Genomic DNA, 25,193 nt, shown 5'->3' with positions numbered 1-25,193 from the left:
GGTTTGAGCGGTCTATAAAGGAGTGACGCAATAAAATGATGTCAGTTGAGAGTAGCGCCTTGTCCTGTCGTCTTTCTTGTCTCTGTCGTTTTTGCGCTAAACAAAGTATTGAAGGCACGTCTGCCACTTCAGTCCGGCTAACACCGTGTCCATGACGCGCTGAAACGTTGCAGGCGCCGAGCACAGTCCGAGTGGCATGACCTTGAATTCGTAGAGGCCGTCTGGCGTGATGAAGGCAGTTTTTTCGCGATCTCACTCGTCGACTTCTATTTGACAGTAGCCAGACTTGAGGTCCATCGACGAGAAGTATTTAGCGTTGCAGAGCCGATGCAATGCGTCGTCTATCCGTGGAAGGGGGTACACATCCTTTTTCGTGATCTTGTTCAGTCGACGATAATCGATGCAGAAGCGTAGGGTTCCGTCCTTTTTCTTCACCAGGACTACAGGAGAGGCCCACGGGCTTTTCGACGGCTGGATGATGTCGTCGCGCAGCATTTCGTCAACTGGTTGCCTAATAGCTTCACGTTCTCCCGTCAAAACTCGGTAAGGGCTCTGGCGGAGTGGTCGAGCGCTCTCTTCGGTTATTATGCGATGTTTTGCAACTGGTGTTTGTCGAATCCTCGATGACGTCGAAAAGCAGCCTTTGTATCGTCGGAGAAGACTTCTGATCTGCTGCTGCTTACTCATAGGAAGACTTGGATTCACGTCGAACTCTGGTTCGGGGACTATGCTCATCGGGGTAGATGCGGCTGAATCCGAGAGGACAAAGGCATTGCTGGTTTCCACAATTTCCTCGATATATGCGATAGTCGTGCCCTTGTTGATGTGCTCGAATTCTTGGCTGAAGTTGGTTAGCATAACTTCCAGTTGCCTTCCGTGGAGTCGAGCGATCCCTCTTGCGACGCAAATTTCAAGGTCGAGCAGTAGATGTTGGTCGCCCTCGATGACGCCTTCTACGTCAGCGGGTGTTTCGGCGCCGACGGAAATAATAATGCTGGAGCGCGGCGGGATGCTCACTTGATCTTCGAGCACACTCAAGGCGTGGTGACTACGACAGCTCTCCGGCGGTATCGCTTGATCTTGCGGCAGCGTTATCTATTTCGACTTCAGGTCGATGACTGCGCCATGTTGATTCAGGAAGTCCATGCCGAGAATGACGTCTCGTGAACACTGTTGGAGGATAACGAAGGTGGCAGGGTAAGTCCGGTCATGAACGGTAATTCTTGCCGTGCAGATCCCAGTCGGCGTGATCAGGTGTCCTCCAGGGGTCCGAATTTGAGGGCCTTCCCATGCAGTCTTAACTCTCCTCAACTGGGCGGCGATGGGTCCACTCATGACGGAGTAATCGGCTCCTGTGTCTACTAAGGCGGTGACTGCGTGGCCGTCGAGAAGCACGTCGAGCTCGGTGGTTCTTTGTCTTGTGTTACAGTTAGGTCTTGGCGTCGGATAACGGCTGCGTCGTGTTGAACTGAAGTTGGAACGTCGCGTCGTCAAGTTGTCTTTCCTCGGTGTAGTCTTGGCTTCCTGATTTCGTCGGGACGGCGGCGTGTCGTTATGTCGTCGAGGTAGTTTCTTCGGTGTCTTCGTCGGCGGCGGAGGATCTTCGTCAGTTCGACGAACAGCAACCGCACCTCCATCGGTTGCTGCTTTTAGTTTTCCGGATATGGGCTCGCTGACCGGCCCCGGGCTGGGCCAGTGTATGGTCGGCGCTGCGGCGACAGGTAGCGGCCTGGTGATGGCGAACGCGACGGTCGTCGAGTGCTCCACTGAGTAGCGGCGAAGTAGTCGGCGATATCCCGGGGGCATTCGCCTTGCTGCGGACGTGGAGCGTTCACGGCAAAACCTCGCAGTCCCATCTCCGGGTATGGACATCGTCGGTAGACGTGACCCACTTCTCCGCAGTGGTAGCAGAGCGGGCGGTGGTCAGGAGCGCGCCAAATGTCCGTCTTCCTCGCGTAGGTGCACTGGACGACGGGTGGTCGTGCTGGCGGCGGCGGTGGCGGACGACGGAACTGCAGCGTGATAGGGCCCTGGCGCGGTCGCGGAGGGGGACCTTGACGGCGCGCGACGGCGGCGTAGGTCATCGCTTGCGGCTCAGGCTGCGGCGATTCAGGGGCTACTCCAGGTTGTTGTTGGGGCTCCTCACGCACGGCGTCGGCAATCGAAGGCACTTGAGGCTGTGATGATGGGAACACCTTTTGTAGCTCCTCGCGCACGACAGCTCGGATAGTCTCGCGTAGGTCGTCGGTGGCCAGTGACTGAACTCCGGCGTAGTTTGTCGAGGTTGTGCGGTGGTCGAATTGCCGGTTTCGCATCTCGAGTGTCTTCTCAATGCTGGTGGCCTCGCGAACAAACTCGTCGACGGTCTTCGGCGGGCTTCGTACCATTCAGGCAAAAAGTTCCTCCTTCACACCACGCATGAGCGGGCGGACACTCATGCGTGGCGGAAGAGATGGCTCATTTCCTCCGTGAAGATCGCGGTTGTCTCATTAGCTAGCTGCACCCGGGTTTCTAATAGCGCTTGGGCTCGGTCTCGGCGCCCGACGCTTGCGAATGTCTGAAGGAAGCCGCTACGGAACAGGTCCCACGTCGTCAAGGTGGCTTCTCGATTCTCGAACCACGTGCTGGCGGCGACCGCCAAATCAAAATAGACATGGCGGAGTTTGTCGTCGCTGTTCCAGCTGTTAAATGCGGCGACCCTCTCATACGTCTCGAGCCAGGTTTCCGGGTCCTCGAATGTTCAACCGCGGAAGGTCGGGGGCTCTCTGGGCTGCTGCAGCACGATGGGGGACGCTGGGGCTGCCATTGGGGTTTCCGTGGCCACAATCTTCTTGGTATTCTCAGGTATTCTTGATATTCTCAGGCAGCTGTCCGTGCTCCGGGGGCAGCTGTTGAAGACGGCGGCTTGCTCGATGTTCCGGGATGGCGCTGGTGTTGTCTTTGCGGTCCGGGCTTGGATTATGGCTTGTGGGGGCGTCCGGTACATAAACGTAAAGCACCTCCACCAGATGTCATGTGGTAGTGACGGTGAAGAAAGCAGCAATACGGTGGAATACAAAACTAGCTTTTATTGGGCGAACCTGTGCCCACATAAGGAAGTATAACATGGATAGAATTGAACATGCTCTCAGGAACGGAGGAAGCTTAAAAGCAGTGAATAAGAAACTAGGTATTGGCAAGAATCAGATGTATGCGATAAGAGACAAAGCCGGCAATATCATTGCTAATATGGATGAGATAGTTCAAGTGGCTGAGGAGGTCTATAGAGATTTATACAGTACCAGTGGCACGCACGACGATCATGGAAGAGAGAATACTCTAGAGGAATTCGAAATCCCACAGGTAACACCGGAAGAAGTAAAGAAAGCCTTGGGAGCTATGCGAAGGGGGAAAGCAGCTGGGGAGGATCAGATAACAGCAGATTTGTTGAAGGATGGTGGGCAGATTGTTCTAGAGAAACTGGCCACCCTGTATACGCAATGCCTCAGGACTTCGAGCGTACCGGAATCTTGGAAAAACGCTAACATAATCCTAATCCATAAGAAAGGGGACGCCAAACACTTGAAAAATTATAGACCGATCAGTTTACTGTCCGTTGCCTACAAAGTATTTACTAAGGTAATTGCAAATAGAATCAGGAACACCTTAGACTTCCGTCAACCAAAGGACCAGGCAGGATTCCGTAAAGGCTATTCAACAATAGACCATATTCACACTATCCATCAGGTGATAGAAAAATGTGCGGAATATAACCAACCTTTATATATAGCTTTCATTGATTACGAGAAAGCGTTTGATTCAGTCGAAACCTCAGCAGTCATGGAGGCATTGCGGAATCAGGGTGTAAATGAGCCGTATGTAAAAATACTGAAAGATATATATAGCGGCTCCACAGCCACCGTAGTCCTCCATAAAGAAAGCAACAAAATCCCAATAAAGAAAGGCGTCAGGCAGGGAGATACGATTTCTCCGATGCTATTCACAGCGTGTTTACCGGAGGTATTCAGAGACCTGGATTGGGAAGAATTGGGGATAAGAGTTAATGGAGAATACCTTAGTAACTTGCGATTCGCTGATGATATTGCCTTGCTTAGTAACTCAGCGGACCAACTGCAATGCATGCTCACTGACCTGGAGAGGCAAAGCCGAAGGGTGGGTCTAAAAATTTATCTACAGAAAACTAAAGTAATGTTTAACAGTCTCAGAAGGGAACAGCAGTTTACAATAGGTAGTGAGGCACTGGAAGTCGTAAGGGAATACATCTACTTAGGACAGGTAGTGACTGCGGATCCGGATCATGAGACTGAAATAATCAGAAGAATAAGAATGGGCTGGGGTGCGTTTGGCAGGCATTCTCAGATCATGAGCAGCAGGTTGCCATTGTCCCTCAAGAGAAAAGTTTATAACAGCTGTGTCTTGCCAGTACTCACGTACGGGGCAGAAACCTGGAGGCACGCCATTCGAAGGCGTGCCGAAAGGAAGGCTCTACGTACTAAGAATATGGAAGACCTCAGAACTTGTCGACGGGCACAAAGACATATACGACGTTACCTCACCAAACTGGACCGAAAAAGGTGGAGGGACTTTTGTGGGACACTGGGCATACGACAACCGCTGAGCAAAATCTGGCGAGTCGTCAGAGGCATTCGCAAACAGCCGCAACAGCTTTATACTTTTATCGCCCTCTCATTACGAGAGGTGGCAGAGCAGTACTGCAGGCTCCTTTCCAACGGGGCACCACCTTTGCGGCAAGTTACAAGTCGTCAGCCTAGTCCACCTCAAGCTACCCTTCCTGACTTAGAATTACCGTTCACCATCGAAGAGCTCACGGCAGCAATCGGCGACGTAAACAAGCGATCATCACCTGGCCATGACGGCGTGAGTTATGAAGCGCTCGCAAATCTATGCCACACATCTCGCCTACGCCTTCTGGAGTACTACAACGCCTCATGGAGTACTACTACTACAACGCCTCATGGATAACTGGGGAGGTTCCTACGGAATGGAAGCTTGCGAAAGTCATTCCTACATTGAAACCAGCGAAGCAGCCAACAAATTACGCCTCCTTCAGACCCATATCTCTGCTTAGCTGCGTAGGGAAGCTATTCGAAAAAATGATCTACAAACGACTAAATTGGTTCCTGGAAACTGCAAAAGTTTACCCGGAGGAAATGAATGGCTTCCGGCAAAATAGATCCGCAATTGATAATGTCATTGCCTTGGTCTCATCAATTGAAGAGGAATTGGTCTCTGGAAACATACCTACTGCATTATTTTTAGACATTAAGGCAGCATATGATTCGGTCTATCATAGAGCAATACTTGACGCTATGGAAACCCTTGGTCTTGGAGGACGGCTCTACGCATGGATTGAAGACTATCTTCAAGGACGCCAACTTTTCATGTGTACCCCGGATGGCCCTACGGCGCTTTATGCCGTCGAGAAGGGAGTGCCACAATGAGCTGTGTTAAGCCCGGTATTATTTAATTCAGTCCTCATCCATCTGAAAAGAAACCTGCCCCCTGGCGTCAAAATCACACTGTATGCGGACGACATCTGCATTTGGAGTGCGGCGCGTTCTCGCAGTACCACCCAACAACGCCTCCAGAGAGCGCTAGCAAATATATCCGCCTACCTAAATCCAAGGGGTCTGAAATTGTCCCCCGACAAAAGCGCTGCCATGGCTTTCACGCGGAGGTGTATGGAAAAATACCCACTAGTGTTGGGTGGTCGTGCCCTTCCATACGTCAAGACACAAAGGTTTCTTGTAGTGACGATCGATAGGAACCTCACATGGTCGCCCCAAGTGAAAAAACTGAGTGAGAAGATTTCCTCGGCGTCGCACGTATTCCGATTTTTAGCCGGATCACAGTGGGGCAGCAACTGTAGATCAATGGTGCTCCTCCATAAGGCCTACGTCGACGGGACACTACGATATTACCTCCCGATCCTGCACAAAATATCTCCCACAAGCAAAAGAAAACTCGAGGCAGCACGAAACAACTGCCTTCGCGTATGCCTTGGCCATCCGAAGGGGTCGTCCCGCTCAGGGACTGTAGCAGAAGCTGGATGCCTGCCTCTGGAAGTGCTATGTTCGCAGAGACACTTCGGATACACCTCCGCCACGTCATTCATACGAAGACTCACTTTTTAAAGGATATTTCCAGAACCCGTGCTACATCTAGCTTTGGGCAGGCCGTCGGAAGCATATCTATTTCGATTCCTGCTCAGGCGTCACAAATTATGCCGCGAAACATTTCACCATGGACACTGTCCCCGCTGGAAATCGTGCCATATATACCTGGAATCAGTGCGAAAAAGAAAATGCCTCAAGCAGCGACTTATCAGATAGCTTTAGAATATATGCACAAAGAATACGCAGCCGCAACGCACATTTTCACAGATGGCTCTACAACTCCACGTCGTTCATCATGCGGACTTTTTGTTCCCTCTACAGGGCAACGATTCTCATTTCGTCTTGAGCGAGGGACATCATCTACTTCAGCGGAGCTATATGGCATTAAGGAGGCCCTTGTGTATGTACTTCGACAGCAGCCGCCAAAGACATGGGTGATTTTCACAGACTTAAAAGCAGCCCTACAAAGTATGTGGAACAGGCACAAGCGTTGCAATAATCAACCAGCAGCATTTGACATTGCTTATCTTCACCACAAGGCTAAAATTGCTGGGCATTGCATAAAGTTCCAGTGGATACCTGGCCATGCCGGCATTTCGGGAAATGAAAGAGCGGACGAAGCTGCCAAAAATGGACTCCAATACCGCAAGTTCAAAAGAACATATTTTACAAAAGCCGACGCTTCAAACATGGCAAAGAAATGTGCCTATCAAGAGAAAGACCGCATCTTGAATCTGCCGCTTCACCAAGATAACTTCCTACGTTACATTGACCCAGAAATGAGACCGAAAATTCCACGACCACTTCCTCGACACTTAGAGACATTGTACCATCGTCTTCGACTGAACGTGGCATACATGAACAATTATCTGTACCGCATAGGGCTTACCACTAACCCATACTGTGATAACTGTCACAACTTAGAGACAATTGAGCGCATATTACTAGAATGCCCCGCGTACCACGACGAGAGACAATTTTTTGAGCACCAAATGGACAGGATTTGCCACGAACAGTTAACATTACCGAGCATCTTAGGTCCAATGCCCGGCCCTTCAAAACAGCGACGGGTTTTGGATTTATTGTTCAAATACCTGACAGAAATTGGTCAAATAGGAAAGCTTTAAAATTGCATCCTGCCTATACAAAAGCTTAAATTTACCCGCCATGTCACCTGTAAATATTACTATCAGGTCCACTCGGACATTTCATATTTACCTTTATCCTTTTTTTCTCCCACTCTTTTCTGGAATCTTTTAATCCCATTCTCCATCCCTATACAGAGTAGCATGCCAGCGGTTATATACGCGCCGGCAAAATTCTCTGTTTTTCTAATAAAGAGCCCTCTCTCTCTCTCTTTCTCTCTACGAAAAGGATTCTACTTAAATTGAGGACGACGCAACGAGCTATGGAAAGAAGAATGATAGGTGTAACGTTAAGGGATAAGAAAAGAGCAGATTGGGTGAGGGAACAAACGCGAGTTAATGATATCTTAGTTGAAATCAAGAAAAGTAATTGGGCCTGGGCAGGACACGTAATGAGGAGGGAAGATAACCGATGGTCATTAAGAGTTACGGAATGGATTCCAAGGGAAGGAAAGCGTAGTAGAGGGCGGCAGAAAGTTAGGTAGGCGGATGAGATTAAGAAGTTTGCAGGGACAACATGGCCACAATTAGTACATGACCGGGGTAGTTGGCGAAGTATGGGAGAGGCCTTTGCCCTGCAGTGGGCATAACCAGGCTGATGATGATGATGATGATGTGCCCACAAAAACAGGCTACACTTATAGCACAACGATAGCGGCGAACACGGTCGGCGATCGTCGAAAATCTGATCTGCGGGTCAAGCGCGTCGGCTTTTATAGATCAGTCGTCGAATGTTCCAGATTAACCGATGGGACCCGCGTGTCTTCCACAAAGTTCTACACTATTCGCGTCGAGCATACATGCAATCAGATTACACAAGTGGCGGTGAAAGACAGTGGACGGAACCATCGATAACATTCCAGAAACTTCTTTTACATGCCGGCGCGTCCTGCGCTGCGCGATAACATTTGTTAGGCGGCCAAACGTGGTCGCCCGATAAAGATAAGTACACGTGTCAGTATTCCTTTGAAATATGGTAGAGATTACATAGGACAAACCAGTCGCTGTGTGAATGATTGAATGCATGAGCATGCGAGTCTAATGCACCCAGGTACCAGGAGGTAATCTTCCGCTGCATTGTAAGGAGTGCGGATGCTGTGCCATCTTCAGAGACGTGTCATTCTTGGGAGCGGCTAAGACTCAGCAGGAAAGAGAGTTGATTCAAGCCTATCGCATCTATAAACTTGGCCCCGAGAAGTGTGTAAGCGCGCCATCTGTGTTCCTCACCCCGGAAGAGCTTTTATTTTTCGATAAGTGTAGACGTGTATAGATAAGGTATTGACCGTATTTTTGTTATGTTGTGTCTTGCGCATGTTCAGTACGGAGTTGGGTGACGTCGGTTTGGTGAATGAAGTTCAGTTGTTAGTTCAGCCACCTTCTTGTGGCTTTGTCTATGTTTGCTTCTCGATTATTTCCACTTTCAATTTTGCGGGCAGTCTCCTAGCATAACCATGTACCAACTAGCCTAACAAGCTGCTCTCATGAAGCTGTGCATGGCGATCTGGGCTGGACAAGTTTTTGAAGTGAGGGAAGCTCACAGTAAAATTGATTATGAAGAGCGAATGAGGAATATGGAAGAAAATAAATGGGCTGGGTCAATGTTCAGGCATTTGTACAGGAAAAACATTGATTCACAGTGAACGAAAAGAACTAGGAACATTACCAGCAAGTATGCCGCCTGTAGGGTGAGCATTATAGCAACAAAGAACGTAAAGTGGAATGTCAGAGAGGCTCAAATAATCTCATGGGTGGTGGCAATGGAAAAGAAACCTGCAATGAGTAACTACTTAAGAGGAAAACTACTTAAGAGGAAAAAACAAAATCAGGAAAGAAATAGTTCGTAATAACTCAAAGGGAAGCTGATTGCTTTCCGAAGCGATATCAGGATGCCTTAGAACACGCACTTATAAAGCGAGAGATAGCAAGGAAGAAGAAGAAGCATGTGCTTGATGCGGTACAGCTAGGGAAACGATCGAGCATAATGTATTAGACTGTGAAGATATTCCCAGCGGTCGATTTAGGAATCACTGGCATCCTTGAATCCCTAGAGTTCAGGCAGACCAGGGGGAAAGTTATGTCCGCAGTAGGGATTAATAAGCGGTGATTGGAATATTGGTGGAAGAAAAGTAGCGAAAACACAAAAAATGGAGGCTTGAAAGAAATAAGTTCACAAAAGTGCTTCAGAAAGTTTGGTTAGGCGAGTTCCTTGCGGGTTTTCTTTCCTTTTCTTATTTTTGGAACATAGGTAGGACATGGCAAAATAATAAGAGCTTGGTGGCGCAACCCACCACCCAGTTCGAAAAGGGGCGCTCACAGCATCCATCTATCCTTTCATCCGTTCCAAAGACAAGCATCATCATCAACATAGGTAGCTTACAAAGCAGATCGAGAAGGTTTGAGGAAGAAAACGAATATTAAGTAGATTTATACAAAAATGCTAGAATAAAAAACAAAAAACGTGATTGTATCCCGCATTAAACTAAGCTGGCTAGGTTGCTATGTCGTCGCTTCGTTTCAAAACGGACGCCAAAAATTATCATCATAATCGCGGCAGTGGTGGCACTGGCTGTCTGGCGGAAAGCAAAAATAAAGAATAAAACAACCATAAGCCCACGTTCATCGCAAATATCTCGCGGTACAGTTTAGGGTTGCATAAATTGCAGTTGCCGAGAAGCGGCAACTATGCTGCCTGACTATATATAGCGTCGCGCGTTGCGGCTCTGCCAGTCGGTGCCGTGATCGGTGTGATGCCTCAATATATAGCGAAATAAAACACGTATGGAACTTGCCTGAAATTTTGCATTAGGGAGGATAGGATTCGTCGGTGTTTTTTTTTGTTTTGTTTTTGTTTTCACGTTATTACCGTGCTCGTGCAGGCGCTCGTGAAGGCAACGGCTCGGTTGTTCTGTATACGATTGGGCGCACGAAATCGTGATCTGGTACACAGCCTCGCTTTTGCACCACACGTAGCTGATGGTATGCTTCTTGACACAGAACCTATTGGCGGGTTCCCTAGCGTTAACATTTACAGCGAAGCTTTCTTTGCCTCTTTATACGACTTTCCCTCTGCTGCTGCTGCTGCTGCTGCTGCTGCTGTGGCTGTCTCGGATGCCTAGTCGGGGGTGGTTAAGCGCGTGTATATGGATAGAATACGCTTGGCAGAGAGGAAAGGCGGCTCGAGGAACTCGTTTGGCCCTTTGTACCACATCGAATTTGCACAGTGCTCTCTGAAGCTCCCTGGGCGTCGCCAGTTTAGCCTCTTGACAGCAGTAATTATTCGTGACCTCCGCGAAACCATTGCAATAATAGCAGCGCTTACCTTTTTATTGTCACATCCTAGTAGTAGACCAGAAACCTGGTGTACAGCACGGCCAATAGCACTTTATAGTAACCGACAATGCGACGTCGTTGTCATCTCTCTTTTCTACCCACGCGCTACTTCAGCGTCGTTTTCATTGCTTGGCACATCGAACGCGATATCACTTTCGTCCGTCGAAGCCCTTGTTCACCGATAGTCGCCGCCTGCTAGGCCTGACGGCCAAGTTTGAGCCCTTGCAGGATCGCGCAGGAACGCGACTTCCGCCATGGCCACTGCACTTCCATTGCATGTGACGCTGCAGAATCTTCTAGAATCCTCAAAGACCACATATAAGTACGTACTACTTACGTACGTACTACTACGCACTTACTACAACTAGAAATAAGTATGTAATAAAAGTAGTATGTAAGTAAGTAGTATGTAAGTAGGTAATGGGGTCATTGTGGAATAAAGATTATTCGCAAGTCTGCGCCTGTACTTGTGTGCTGTCTCTCTCTGATCGTTTGTCTGGGCAGTTATAAAACTGTTTGGTTATATGCACCAACTCCACCAACAAGAAGTTCTAAGTTACACAAGTATGTTGCCATTGGGATTTAAGGTGTCTACTGTTACAGGTATGAATAACCAATTATCCAGGTATTTTTGTGAATTTTCTGAGCATTATAAGAGTTTTGAAGAATGCTAACATGCACTTCGTTTTGTCGTTGTTTTGTCAGAGGGCCTCAGAAAACGTTCCTGTGGCTGTAACCCAATACGGTAGCCCCAAAGGATAGAATTAAAGGAAGAGTCAAATTCAACCCTTGCTTTTGTAAGGGTTCTTCAAAAAATCTTTACGTTGAATAATGAAACGGCAGCATGACAAGAAGAAGTGTTCCAGAGGTTCACTCTCTTTGCATAAAGGGCACAAGAGCGATATAGCCATAGCAGACTTGCGGAGGTAAAAGTTCAGTGGGGGAACTTGGCACCGCAGTCTTGTAACTGTTACTTCAATTTTTGTAGAGGAGCTCCACTTGTTGTTCCAAGGAAAACTGAGATGCAGGAATCAGGTTTTAATGAATCTGATAATTTGGGTGTTGTTAGAGAACAGACAGAAAAGCAATCAGTTAAAATTATGGCTGATGCCAGAGATAGTGGTAATTTCCGTAAAGCAACAGTTCCGCCTGAAAGACAGGCGTGAAGTGAATTCAGGGAGGCATACAGAGGTACAACTTTCAAAGACCTTTCAAAACCCTCAACTACAATTTCAACTTTCAAAAACCCACAACCTTCACGAAGTGCGAAGGGTGTGGGTTCGGTTCCCACCTGCGGCAAGTTGTTTTTTTCATCCACTTTAATTTCCATTAATTTATAGTTGCTTTATTTTATTTATTAAGCACGGGTAATTTCCCCTATGTTGTCCTTGGTGTAAGTGTTTGTTGGCTTCTTTGATATGATTAATAAAAATCGGGCCCCTCGGTTTCCTAACCTAACTTTCAAAGATAGTCATACAGCATGCGACATTGGCTCGACCTCTGGTAAAAGAGAAAAATAATTGAAAGGATCGTCTAATGTGAAATCACATCAATCAATGCAAGGAAATAAGGAAAGCGAAATGCGAAGTGCGGCTAACAGTAGCTAAGTGCATTAAGTACGTCAGATTTCCGACAATTGTGCTGGAAACTACTTTTGAAGGCATCAGTGCGACACTTGGTTTAACTGATCTTCCATTTGTGGTCGCATCTTCTTGATACAAAATGTGGTGGTAGCAAATATATTGTAGAGTTAACGGTGGTTTGCTTGAAGTAAATCCGGTTGAAAACTTGTAGCTTAAGTCGCAAACGGCGCTTTCCCAGTGAGTCCCAGTTCAACTCCTGCTTGATGCAGGTACTATGGACATTAAAACAATATGTGTTTGTGACAAATCGGGCTGCACTATTCTGAAAACGCTCCAGCATAGCACAATGGGTTCCGACTAGAGGGTCCCAGACTGCAGAGGCGTACTCGGTAATAGGACTGATGTTTGTAAAATACAAAATTTCCTTAACCTTCTGAGGAACATCTTTGAAATTCCTCTTTAAATAGTTCGACATTTCATAATGCTACTGTTGTGTCTAGCACCTGCAATGTATTTCACATTGTTTATACTTCAATTATACTTGTGTCTGTACTTCTCCCTACAATAGTGGGAATCATCTTGCTGTAGGAATCTGTATAAGTAAATGTTAGCCTTGAAAGTTGAAGAAAAGTGCCAGAGAATTACAAAGAACGCTGTTAGGCTTGATATCAAGGCATAACAGCCACCGTTTCCCCATTCCATCTTAAATTGGAGGAAATTTTGAATATGAACAATCAACCAAGCTAATGGAGTCTTTGTGCGTGAGTCTATGACGTCATAAGCAGGAAATACCGTAGGGGACCTCGAAAATCCCAGGAGAGAGGACGTGATGTATTACGCAATATTTGCGGCACCATGGTGCATACCAGAATTATATTTGACTCCCATGCTCATGGCAACCTTATCTTCAGATGAAGTTAGCTGTAAGAGCTTGTTGGTAGCTCATTTTCGGATATGTTGAAGCGCAGGCACAATATCACGGTAAAAGCGCGTAGATGAAAGGCAACAGAAGTAGCAACCGTTTCTTTTTTTTTGCCTTCTTGGAAAAGTGTCACAGTGCCCCTTGAAGAAGGCGCCGTCCACCAATCGCTCAAATATTTTACTTTCAACAGCTTCAAGGGGGAAACGCTTTGGGAATAAATGACCCTCGCAAATATACTGTAGTGGGAAAATGCTTGGACAGCCTTTAAGAGAATGCGGTTCATGGCATGCCAAAGATGTGGCTTGATGCTAGTACGTTTAAGTAAAGAATCAAACTCTAACAAGCAGATTCACCTGACTAACGTAAGTATATGCTTGCCCGTGATCATCGTTTATTCAGTTGTCCATGGACAAACTTTCTTGAGACGAGTTCCTTACTTTTGCAAGAAGTGCGCTAAAAAGCAACCACTGAGTGGGAAAGAGAGGGGGAAATAATAACTGAATGGCAGGGAAGATAACTAGGACATAGCCTGCTTAGATAGTGTGCACTTGGGATGAGGGGAAGGTGAGAAAAAGATTAGCAAAACAAAATCCACTGTTGATGTGGCTGACGCATTGACTACGTCAGGTACAGAAAAACGGGAGCACACGTCTGTGTGTGCGTGCCTTACCATTGTTTTACAGCCCCCATTGTAGATATTGATTCATCACCTTGCCCATGAACCACGGTTCACATCGCAGATTCAGGTCTTCTGTTATGGAAGGTTTGACGAAATTGCCTTTTCGATTGACAGAGCGGGAGCTAAAGACCTAAAATTCGTACACGTTGAACGGAAGTTCTTATTTCGTTCATTGGTCCCTCAATATAAAAGAGGTTTGGTCATACCGTGTCCAAGGTGGCGCACCCTTTCCCGGTGTGCTCCCAGCATATCCTTGACAGATTAACCCTGCGATAGAAACAAATGTGCGGTGCTCATCAATGTTTCATTAAAAGTGAATAATTAGGATTGTTGGCAAGCTGTGACCAAGGGTAATATTACAGTACAAGACAATTGACATGACGAAACATGATGTAGATACTGTTCTTTCACATTTTTTCTTACCGTAACCAACAAACAGTCTGCGAGTCACGACCACTGTGTCAAAACAACCAATATTCCGCGGATATACGTCAAACGACCCTCAAACGTATCGGGAGCATATAAAAGCGGTTTAAAACGAGAGAAACCTCAGCATGTCGGTAGGGCGCAAGTGTTAACTCTTGGATGCGTCAGTAACGGTTCATTTGAAGGCTGTCCATACCCGTACATGCTAAGATAATTCGTAGCTTGATATTCTTGGGTGTTATCATCAAGGCACTTGCACAGAGTGAAATAGCGCAGTTTAGCCTCTGTGTGGCTCTAGTTTTCTGAATATGTGGGCGCTGTAAACACCGTCTAACTTCCGTTAGGACAAATTCCTGGAGCAGGGAGGCTGGTGTGAAAAACAAAAAAGATGTCGTTTGCGTCGTCCTTCTAGCTGTTTTTCACCCTGTTTCTTGCACACCGCCTCTCTATACATACTTCAAAAATAGTCATCAAGTGAAACTTCAAAGACAAGCAACGCCTTGTCTTTTTAACCGTCGAAGATGGCTTGGTTTCTGTACGGCGAGTCCATCGTAAAACGTGGCTCCTATTTGCCGGCCGCGTCCTAAGCACCTTCACGGAAGTCGTCTCGAAAGAGAAAGTCCAACTGAATGACAGATAGTTATCGAGAGCATCTCGACTTTCATAGAAGCCATGGTCCGATTTTATTTCCGCGCGCCATGCACGCCATGTCTGCCAGCGATGCCCACACTTCAAGACGGCACTTAGGGGCTTCGCCGTCAACGTGCCTTGACCACGACCCGAATACACATACCAGTAGCTCAGTAGTCCTTTCGGTGGCTGTCACGGTCACCGTCGTCAAGGCGAACAGGCGAGTCGTCGAGGTCAGACCTTTCGCTACAGCAGTGGGCATATACCGGCCCAAAATGTGATCTGTCCGTTTGTCGTTGTCGCACAAAATGAGGACAGCATCCAGTAGGTGCGGTAGCTGTTATTTAAGATTCCACAATCCTTCACCGAAGATAATGTCGCTTCAAAAATAGCTGCAACAACACAATCCCACACGCTGCCAACCTGACGAGGTTTATACCGACAGAACAACTCCCATTGAGGTTCTGGTTTATAACTATCAAGAGCACAATAAAAAGGCACGAATAAAGGACGAAACGAACAAGGCGCTTCGTCCGACTCAGTCCGTGTTTATAGATTTGCTTGTTGTGACCAAGCAACATCTGGGTCACAACAACCAAGGCAGCGCTAGAAGACTGCGCAAGAACAGGAAAAAGCACAGGGACATGACTCAGCGACTCTTTCCTGTCGTGTCCTGTCTTCTGGCGCTGATTTTCTGCAACCATGGGCCCTGTAACGTAAAACTATTCCAATTTGTTTTTATTCCAATCTCCTGACGTCAAATTTGCGTAACCACCAACGCAAGCACCGGGCGTTCACCCTCAGAGTTGTCTGAACAGACCAATCAAACGCTCTCCTCGTTCATAGGAGGTCACTTTTGTTTGCTTGAAAAACGAATAACATTGCCTACACTGAGTGGCCTGTCTTATGTAATTGGCTGACAAAAGGCGAGGAGCACACTTAAGTGGAGAGGGATTCGATGTGCCCGAGCTACTGCACTGAAAGTCGATAACTGGAAGAAGATGGTGGGCCCACTTGAAATTTGAGGGTGGGTTAACTTAAGTCTGGTAGTGCGCCAAGTTGAAATTTCGGTGCAGGCCAGCATACGTTAGGGCGCGGGCGAATCTAAATTTCGGGGTGGGCCCGCATAAAATTTTGGGGTGGTACAACTTGAAATTTTTGGGGTTAGCCAACTTGGAATTTGGAGAACGTTGGAAGTGGGCCAACTTGAAGTTTAAGCGTGGGCCAAGTCAAATTTGGTAGTGGGTCATGTTGAAATTTGGGGATGGGCCCATTTAAATTTGAGGGTAGGCCTATGTAGACTTTGACAACTCCAGTAGAGTTTCTCCGTACTTTTTTGCAGTACGGAGACCTGGCTCCCCACTACCCCCATAGCATGATAAACCTCACCTGATTCGCAGCGGTTTAAGAGAGAAATGCACTCAAGTGTAACTTTAGCTTAGGTAAATAAACGTAATTGTTTTAGTTATTATTCAGGCTTAGTTATTTCTATAATGGCAACGCTTGCTTAGTTACTTAGTTAATTAACTTTAGTTAAGGTTATAACGAGGATGTTTTATCTGTATTAAAAATTAAGCTTACTTAATTAGGTACAAGTAATATCAATGTACTCCTAATTCTCCATTAGGCTCCGTTGATTGAACTTTAGTAAATTTTGATTAGTCTACTAATTTAACCTACATTGATTTTAATTAGCCCCCGTATTTCTAGTTAACATCAATTATTCGCCGTTACAGGAAACTAATTTTATCGCAACTAATCGTATCAGCCTTAATTAAGCTTACATACACTTATACCTCCCAGTACTCACTATGTATAGTCAAAATCATAAAACTCGTCAGTCATACGCAGTCACAAGGCATTCTCAGATACAACTCCGTAGGACCTCATGTACACCTATGCATGCAGTGCATCGGGTCACGCTTTACAGACAGAAAAACGGACGGACGGACAAAGTTCCGAGGGGAGAATCTCTAGAATGCGTATGCACTAATATAGGTACGCCAGGAGTACCTAATACCTACCGGGCGCATTTTGGCGCTTCCACGTTTCGAGTGCGCTGGCGTATCTAAAGCCCCAACCAGACGTACGCGCTGGTACGCGGCCGCACGTGCAGCGCCGCGTCTGGACGCGTACGGCGTCAGGCGCGGAGGCTGCATCGCATGTTGACGCGCGGCGGCGTGGAGACCTTGCACTGCTAGGTTTCTTGCGCCCGTGCCTGAAGCTTCCTCTCGCGTCACCCGCCCGACGCGCTTCACGTGACGACGGCGAACCAACGTGCCTTCCGGAACGATTCTTCGCGGGGCTTGCAGGCAAGCCCGGGCAAGCTGCGTGCGTTGTGATCGGAGTTTCGCGCGGGTTTTGGTATTTTTTGATGGCAGCCGCTGAAGTCTTCAGCCGCAACGGGTGCATTATGAACGATATGTTCATCGCCGACGTTCGGGACCTGGCACAGCGTGCCGAATGCGTAAGGCACAGACCACGCGAGTGATGCTATGCCGACGCTGCTGCAGGTTTCACCGAGTTCACAATACTGACAGTTGAGCTGACTGAACCACTAGGAGTCCTGGAACATCATTTTTTAAATGTAAAAACAGATTTTAAGTTCAAGCTTATTGCGTGCTATTGCCATCTTTAGCACATTGCTTAACGTGACCGTTAAGCGTAGACTGGGCGGCCTTGAATCGCCGCGACGAAACGCGCGGCGCGTGCGGACGCGTTCTAAGGCGTACGTCTGGTTGGGGCTTAGGGTCGATTTACGCTCGAGCCGCCCATCGCCGCAAGCCGCACCGCACGCGTGCGGTCGCGCGAAAAATTGCACGTATCCAGCACTTGTGCGCAAATTACCATTTACACTGTGTGCATAATGTATACCTTACACATTGTAAACCGAAATTTGCGCACAAGTGTTTGATACGTGCAATTTCTCGCGCGACCGCACGCGTGCGGTGCGGCTTGCGGCGATGGGCGGCTCGAGCGTAAATCGGCCCTTAACGTGGTTTGCTAGCAGCAGGCGTTGCGCTGCAGGCTCAGCTCCTTGCGCAACAGTCATGGGAGGAAGGGGGAGGGAGGTTCCAGCTAATTCTAGCAGGCGTTTGCCTATCGGCAATGCCTGGTTATTCTGGCCGACAACAGATGACGCCACAAGCATACGAGCTTTAAAACCCCTCAATCTCCCAAAGTAGCGCCATTCACTTTCCTCCTCCTCCTCTCGGCGCGGCCTCGATGGTGGCGCCGCCGGTGGTGGGCCTGCCGTAGCAGACGACGGCTAACGCGCTACGGGAGGAAATCCGCAGAAAGGTTCGTTCGAGTCCTGCGGAGCAGTTTTTTCAATCGAGATCTTTCTTCGTCAGTCGGTAACTGGCCTTTACAATTTCGTTTTCGGATTGCGGAAGAAAAGAGGCGTATTTAAGGCGTAAAGCGCGCGACGCTGAGAGTTCGTGTTGCTGAAACACGACGTGAGCACGCGGTGTACTCAAACAAGCGCGTAATTAGCAAAGTTTCAGGTGTTGACAGCGTGATTGTATGTGTACGTGGTTTCGTAGGTTAATTTACGTACCTGCAGGATACTTTTGTTCGGCCGGCGCGTGAGAGATTGCTGACCGCACACCGCCGGAATGGCTGTGTGCGGTCAGCAATGCCTGGCGACAGGGCCATTTCTTTTCGTTGCGGGGTGCTTTGGTAATCGTGACGATATATTGTTTTCTTTTTTTACAAGTACTGCTCCAGGAGGGCACATGTAGTGGCTAACGGAGGCCTCTGGAGAGCACGTGACATTACAATAATGCAGGCGTCGCAGGGAGTGCTCGCACACACAATTGGTTGTCCGCGATCTTAAGCCCCCTTGGCATGCACAGGCTTCGGCGAGCGCCATCCAGCCCTCGTTCTACCTTTGGTGTTCCCGTTGCCGCTTTGGTGCCCTGGAGACGCCGTCAATAATACGAAATAATGACAAGGTGTTACAACTAGCAAATAAAATTTATTGAAGAAATACAATCGCGCCGAGGCGCCAACTTCTAAAGCAGCGCTAGCGCGCCCGCGCGAGTATTATGAAACGCCAACGAGGAATTTACTGGCTCACGTACGACCCTACGATCAAAGTGCACATTAAACATCCCCAGGTGAGCTAGATAAAGTTATCCGGAGCCATCCACTACGACCTGCATCCTAGCTTTAGTCGCTTCGGAACGTTAAAAACGTAAATCACCACAAACCAATTCAATACATGCGGGCGTACATTCAAAGCTAAAAGACTGCATAGTAAGTCGTATTGAGCCTTGTAAAAGCGCTGAGAATGTGCTAACTTCTGGGGCGCTATAACGTAAAACTATTCCAAACTTTTCTATTCCAATTCTGCTATCAGCCCTCCACGATTGGTCAAAAACTTTTTTCGACCACCTCCACTTCACCTGTCTGTCACGCGACGTCACGAAAACCGCCATACCTCCCCATCTGATATGATGTGCACACACTAAATATGCATGTGTTGACAGAAAAAAGAAAAAACGGTTATTTCTCATTCGACGCCTTTTCGCCATTAGCCTCCGGCTATTGGTCAAATGTTTTCGGGCTGCACCCACTTCACCTGCCCGTCACGCGACGTCACAAAACCGCGAAAACTCACTGCGTCAAAGTGACGTGTACGCATTCATCATCATCATCATCATCATCGGCCTGGTTATGCCCACTGCTGGGCAAAGGCCTCTCCCATACTTCTCCAACTACCCCGGTCATGTACTAATTGTGGCCATGTTGTCCCTGCAAACTTCTTAATCTCATCCGCCCACCTAACTTTCTGCCGCCCTCTGCTACGCTTTCTTTCCCTTGGAATTCATTCCGTAACTCTTAATGACCATCGGTTATCTTCCCTCCTCATTACGTGTCCTGCCCATGCCCATTTCTTTTTCTTGATTTCAACTAAGATATCATTAACTCGCGTTTGTTCCCTCACCCAATCTGCTCTTTTCGTGTCCCTTAACGTTATACCAATCATTCTTCTTTCCATAGCTCGTTGCGTCGTCCTCAATTTAAGTAGAACCCTTTTCGTAAGCCTCCAGGTTTCTGCCCCGTACGTGAGTACTGGTAAGACACAGCTGTTATAAACTTTTCTCTTGAGGGATAATGGTAACCTGCTGTTCATGATCTGAGAATGCCTGCCGAACGCACCTCAGCCCATTCTTATTCTTCTGACTATTTCAGTATCATGATCCCGATCTGCAGTCACTACCTGTCCTAAGTAGATGTATTCCCTTACCACTTCCAGTGCCTCACTACCTATTGTAAACTGTTGTTCCCTTCCGAGACTGTTAAACATTACGTTAGTTTTCTGCAGATTAATTTTTAGACCCACCCTTCGGCTTTGCCTCTCCAGGCCAGTGAGCATGCATTGCAGTTGGTCTCCTGAGTTACTAGGCAAGGCAATATCATCAGCGAATCGCAAGTTACTAAGGTATTCTCCATTAACTCTTATCCCCAATTCTTCCCAATCCAGGTCTCTGTATACCTCCTGTAAACACGCTGTGAATAGCATCGGAGAGATCGTATCTCCCTGCCTGACGCCTTTCTTTATTGGGATTTTGTTGCTTTCTTTATGGAGGACTACGGTGGCTGTGGAGCCGCTATAGATATCTTTCAGTATTTTTACATACGGCTCGTCTACACCCTGATAACGCAATGCCTCCATGACTGCCGAGGTTTCGACTGAATCAAACGCTTTCTCGTAATCAATGAAAGCTATATATAAAGGTTGATTATATTCCGCAAATTTTTCTATCACCTGATTGATAGTGTGAATATGGTCTATTGTTGAGTAGCCTTTACGGAATCCTGCCTGGTCCTTTAGTTGACGGAAGTCTAAGGTGTTCCTGATTCTATTTGCAATTACCTTAGTAAATACTTTGTAGGCAACGGACAGTAAACTGATCGGTCTATAATTTTTCAAGTCTTTGGCGTCCCCTTTCTTATGGATTAGGATTATGTTAGCGTTTTTCCAAGATTCCGGTACGCTCGAAGTCATGAGGCATTGCGTATATAGGGTGGCCAGTTTCTCTAGAACAATCTGCCCACCATCCTTCAACAAATCTGCTGTTACCTGATCCTCCCCAGCTGCCTTCCCCCTTTGCATAGCTCCCAATGCTTTCTTTACTTCTTCCGGTGTTACCTGTGGGATTTCGAATTCCTCTAGACTATTCTCTCTTCCATTATCGTCGTGGGTGCCACTGGTACTGTATAAATCTCTATAGAACTCCTCAGCCACTTGAACTATCTCATCCATATTAGTAATGATATTGCCGGCTTTGTCTCTTAACGCATACATCTGATTCTTACCAATTCCTAGTTTCTTCTTCACTGCTTTTTGGCTTCCTCCGTTCCTGAGAGCATGTTCAATTCTATCCATACTATACTTCCTTATGTCAGCTGTCTTACGCTTGTTGATTAACTTCGAAAGTTCTGCCAGTTCTATTCTAGCTGTAGGGTTAGAGGCTTTCATACATTGGCGCTTCTTGATCAGATCTTTCGTCGCCTGCGATAGTTTACTGGTATGCTGTCTAACAGAGTTACCACCGACTTCTACTGCACACTCCTTAATGATGCCCACAAGATTGCCGTTCCTTGCGTGTACGCATTAAAAATGCATTAATATGCCAAATAAAACTGAATTTTCTTCAGAATAGCCGCAGGCTGCCCCGTTCCGCAAGGAATAAAAGATGGCTGCGGCCGATCGCTCAGGCGCTGGCTACTCGCACCTGCCGGAGAGCATGGCTGTATTTGCGCATAACAAAACTTCTTGCGTGGCCGTTTAACGTTTTCGAGCACTTTCGGCACGTCTACCACCTCATTCTGCCAACTCTTTTTTGCTGAGTGTCTCTTTTAGCGTCATTCTTAAGCTTCCGTTGCATGCCGCCACGATTTTCGACCAGCCACTGCAAGCTAAGTAAGGGAAAGCCGACCAATCGCAGACGCCGGCACTACCCTCTTCATCCGGCTATCGATTTTCAGTGCACTGGCTCTGCCCCCATCAAAACCCTTTCCACTTGAGCGCTCTCCTCGCCTCTTGTCAGCTAATTAGATACGACAAGCCGCTCAGTGTAGGCAATGTTATTGGTTTTTCAAGCAAACAAAAGTGACCTCCTATGAACGAGGAGAGTATTTTATTGATGTGTTCAGACAACCCTGCGGGTGACCGCCCGGTGCTTGCGTCGGTGGTTACGCAAATTTGACGTCAGGAGATTGGAATAGAAACATATTGGAATAATTTTACGTTATAGGGCCCCTGGTGGAGCTCAAAATACACCCTGAATAATGTCACAGGCCAGCTGCAGTTGCGTGCATTTCACCGCAAGACGAAACTACATGAAACAAAGCGAGCACATTCGAAAAATAAAGTCAGACAATGCGCTAAGAACCACGCAGAGCATGAACACACACTTTTTCGATGCGGAAGGCGTGAACTAGGCTCAAAATAAGTGGTTGTGAGTAGCCGTGGCCTTTACTTCACTAAGCCGTGCGTTCTTTGCCACTTCCTCGAAGTCAGCCCGCCTGATCCTGCGAATCCACACTTCTTTTTGCGTTGCGCCCGCCGGACGGCAAAGCAAAAAGCTTTTTACCGTCGCTGTGTCTGTTGCGGCAACCGAAGGCGCAGCAGCATGGCATCGCAATTAAGTTCTCGGCCCTACACATTCTATCACGCTAACCCACTCCGTCAGTCCGCCTGCCGTACTTTCGTCGCGCAGGCCCAACAATGGAGGTCGGCGCGCGCTGGAAAAAAAAAATAGACAAAAGCGCGGGAAGAAGACGACGTTTTCGAACGCACATGTGCGAGCGCGTCGGCTCCCGTTTCTACAAACCTTTTGGACCAGATTTCTTGCCTCAACCCACAGGAACTGTACATCAATCGACGCAGTTTACTCCAAGGAACAGGCGGCTGCCGAAATCTTACCGGTGTGTCGATTTTTCGGACTTTTCCGAGACTTTTCCATCGCACGCCACGTTGGCGCGCAGCTACGCCTAACGAGCCAAACCATACGGGGCGGTCGGGCAGGCGTCGAGCCTAGGCCCAACGCGTCGTCGAGCTAGAAAATGGCCTCCAACCCCAATACCTCGGTTGTAGAAGGCATGGAAATCAATCCGGAGGAAGCGGAGTGCTCAGGCTGGATCGAAGTCGTGAGCAAGAAGAAACTTGCCGAGCGGTGTGATCCTAACGCGCCCACGTCAGCGAAAGGAAGCGGTAATGGCGGCGCCCACACTGCCGCACCACAGAAGGTATTGAGACGAGTTGTGGAAGCTTCCAGAATCGCGAACCTTCCTAGGAATCACTTTAAGACCATTATAAGGCCTCGTGGAGGGCTGGATGTTAAGAAGACGGACCTTATTATTTTCAAGCGTGCGCTCGCCAAGGCAGCTTCCCTAACAGCGGAGCAGGTGTTCGACGACACGTTGTGCACGAACCCCTTCCAGAACATTCTCGTGCTTGCCACGCCGTTCGAGGCGAACGCGCGCGCCTACGCCAAGGTTCAGCAGATTTGTATGGCAAGTGTCGTCATAGAAGTGGCGGCCTACGTGGCTGCGTCGGACGACACATGTAAAGGAGTGATCCGCGGAATCAACGTGGACATCAGCGACGCAGAACTGACGGAGATGATCGTCAACCGGAGAAACCCCTGCGCTCTGGGGGTTCGAAGAATCAAGAAGACAACAACAGTGATCGTGCTGTTCGACGAACACAAGTTCCTCCTAGACGTCCTATGTGATGGTGTTCGCTACCCTTGTTCCTTGTATCGCAGGCAAGTAGACGTTTGTTATGCGTGTGGAGAATTGGGCCACAGGTCCGACGTTTGCCCGAAGGGCGAAGACCACAAAAAATGCCGTGGATGTGGCATGCTCACAACATCAGAGGATTATCAATGTGATCCCAAGTGCGCCATCTGTGGTTGGGCACACCAAACGGCAGACCGCAAGCGCAAACAGCGCTTGCAGGTGCCATACATCGTGCGCCAAAGACGGCGGCGCCGCAGGCGCGCACACCACACGCAGCGGGCGGCAGGACCGTGTGGCTTCGACACAGCTAGCGGCGGAGAAGCAAGGGCGGGAGAGAAACCCTTCTACTCCCGCCACCGCAACATATCGGCATCGAGAGGACGCTCCCGCTCCCGATCCAGAGGGCGATCCAGCAGATCGCGCTCTCGCTCCAGAGGGCGCGACAATAGCAGCAGACGCTCCCGTTCGAGAGGACGATCGGGTTCCAGGGTCCGAATCCAGGAACCAATGTCCTGGGCGGACAAGGCCAGGATGAACATCCCAAGCGGCAAAAAGGTAACACAAGGCATCTCGCCGGAGCATAAAAGAGAGCAATCTGAGATCCTATTGCTTAAGAAGGAAAATGCTGTGCTAAAAGAGGCACTACGAACGCTGAGGGCTGAGTTCGAGCTCTTCCGCAACTTTCGTGAACCCCGCGAAGTAGCCTTACCCATCCCAGTTCAAGCAGAAGGGTCGGATAAGCGCAAAGCTATTCCCCCCCCCGCGGCCACGGAAAGAGAGCCAATGCAAACTGACGAGTCCCCCGCTCAGGACCCTAAGCCAGAGACAAACATGCTCGCGTCTTTGAAGGTAATTGAGGAATCGCTCACGCAGATGAAAGAGGCCTTAGCTATTCAATCTAGCACTGTCGAGCATATGGACAGTAACATCTCCCACCTAACACGTAGAGTTGGCATCCTGCAGTCTAAAATGAAAATGATAGACTCTAGCAAAATCAACAGCATCAGCCCTGGCACCATTGCAAAAGCTAAGAAAGTACAGCAGGATCCCGATAACACGAGTCCCCTACAGGCTCTGCTAGTTCAATAGAAATCAAAATGGCGGGACAAACCGGAAACCTAATTATCTGGCAGTGGAATTGCGCCAGCTTCTTAAGGCGCAAGGCTGCTCTATTGTAGCTCATCAAAGCACAAGCGGTAATGCCGCACGTCCTGCTCTTGCAAGAAACACTTAGTGAGAAGGTAAATTTAACGGGCTACCGTTCGGTTAGCCAAGAAGGAGAAAATGGCAGAGGTATCAGCACATTCGTCAGGAAAGAAACCTCTTTTCAGGAGCACGAAGTCAAAATTTGTAACTCGGATAAGAAATCCGGTCTCGAGGCACAGTTAATTGAAATCATCCCCCACGGAAAATCCGACGTAACATTTTCATTCTCAACTTGTACAGCTCTCCTTCCGCTCATAAGCATAATCTCCGCTCACTACTAAATAGGGTAGCAACCACTGCGAAATCGCAGCCCTTAATAGTCGCAGGAGATTTCGATGCTCCCCAACCGGCTTGGGGTTATGTAGCACGAACAAAGAA

The sequence above is a fragment of the Dermacentor andersoni genome, chromosome 11 (assembly GCF_023375885.2).
Source record: "Dermacentor andersoni chromosome 11, qqDerAnde1_hic_scaffold, whole genome shotgun sequence".
Classification (NCBI taxonomy): Eukaryota; Metazoa; Arthropoda; class Arachnida; order Ixodida; family Ixodidae; genus Dermacentor; species Dermacentor andersoni.
This window is presented reverse-complemented; position numbering follows the sequence as displayed.